We start from the raw sequence: 347 nt of genomic DNA on the forward strand, positions 1-347 counted from the left end.
CACCCCAGGTGGGACTCGAACCCACAATCCCTGGCTTAGAAGGCCAGTGCCTTATCCATTAGGCCACTGGGGCAGACACACTGGTATAAAAATACAAAAATCTTCCACCAGATCCTGTAAAAAGGAAAAAATATGTGCACCTTAGCACAACTGAGAATGTGATAAAAAGTCATGGGGCCTCATTTATAATCAGTGCGAACATTCCTACGCAAAGTATGGAATTTATCAACTTGTACTTACACTTAGGAATGTGCATAAATATACGCACACTTCTGACCATGCGTACACACATAATCCAGCGGTAGAATAGTGAAACTACAAATAGAAAGCATTCAGTGATTTTGACC

At 41.5% G+C, this 347-nt stretch overlaps 1 non-coding gene across 1 annotated transcript; it reads right to left on the reverse strand.

Moving 5' to 3' along the window:
- trnar-ucu (transfer RNA arginine (anticodon UCU)) lies at positions 1–73 on the reverse strand. Its single transcript has one exon. It is a non-coding gene; the product is annotated as a tRNA-Arg (tRNA).
- Positions 74–347: the final 274 nt, after the last annotated feature.

Source organism: Stegastes partitus, unplaced genomic scaffold (assembly GCF_000690725.1).
Source record: "Stegastes partitus isolate 25-593 unplaced genomic scaffold, Stegastes_partitus-1.0.2 Scaffold73, whole genome shotgun sequence".
In the NCBI taxonomy this organism is placed as follows: domain Eukaryota; kingdom Metazoa; phylum Chordata; class Actinopteri; family Pomacentridae; genus Stegastes; species Stegastes partitus.